Here is a 786-nt window from a genome sequence, read left to right on the forward strand (position 1 = left end):
GCACTGAGCGGTGGACGGCCGAGGCCTGGCCGCCGTGGACGGCCCAGAAAGCATGTAAGACGTGACCCATTGGGGAAAATGGGCGCCCCAGAGTCTGCGTGCCGTTCAAAGAAGAATGTAACGCGTTGGTCTTACTGTGTAAGAACGTCGAAATCTTGCGTCACTTGTACGCATAAATGGGACATGTCTTATCTTTTATAGTTACGTGTCATATGCTTGTCAATGCGGACAGTATTGCTCCTTTGATATTCACAACACGATGACCGCGCAGGTAACGTTATCTACTCATCTCCTCGACTGTCAGTGAAAGGCGGTCGAAATTGACAGCGGTTCAGATTTCCTGTTTCTTAGCGAGCTGTCTGCTTTGGATGCTGGTTATACCGGTTAGGAGCTGGTGGGGACCTAGATTAGGCTTGCTGTGTCTCAAAGCTCCTAGCCTGAGCATCTCGAAGTTTTTCATCACACTCCTAAGCTGTGGTTTTTAACGGGTTTCCGAAGCTACTTTAAAATTGACGATTGGCAGACAATCCTCCGGCCGTGCTCTAGGAACTCATATTTTGCTCTTGGCCGCGGTGGTGGGCCGCACAGCCAGTTTGAAAGCCATGGCTCCAGCTGCCGGACCGGGCGTTTTGGTATCGTTCGGATATAGTGGCCAGCGTGCATTGCACCAGCCCAAGCTTGTTTATGTGAACGAAATCGCGGTATGCTTTGCGTCACGGGGTGCGATGGTTTGTCGTGGGCATGAGCGCGGGCGATTATCTCGTGGTGCCGGATGCACGGGACATG

The sequence above is a fragment of the Pollicipes pollicipes genome, unplaced genomic scaffold (assembly GCF_011947565.3).
Source record: "Pollicipes pollicipes isolate AB1234 unplaced genomic scaffold, Ppol_2.1 Scaffold_7231;HRSCAF=8579_pilon_pilon_pilon, whole genome shotgun sequence".
Lineage (NCBI taxonomy): Eukaryota > Metazoa > Arthropoda > Thecostraca > Pollicipedomorpha > Pollicipedidae > Pollicipes > Pollicipes pollicipes.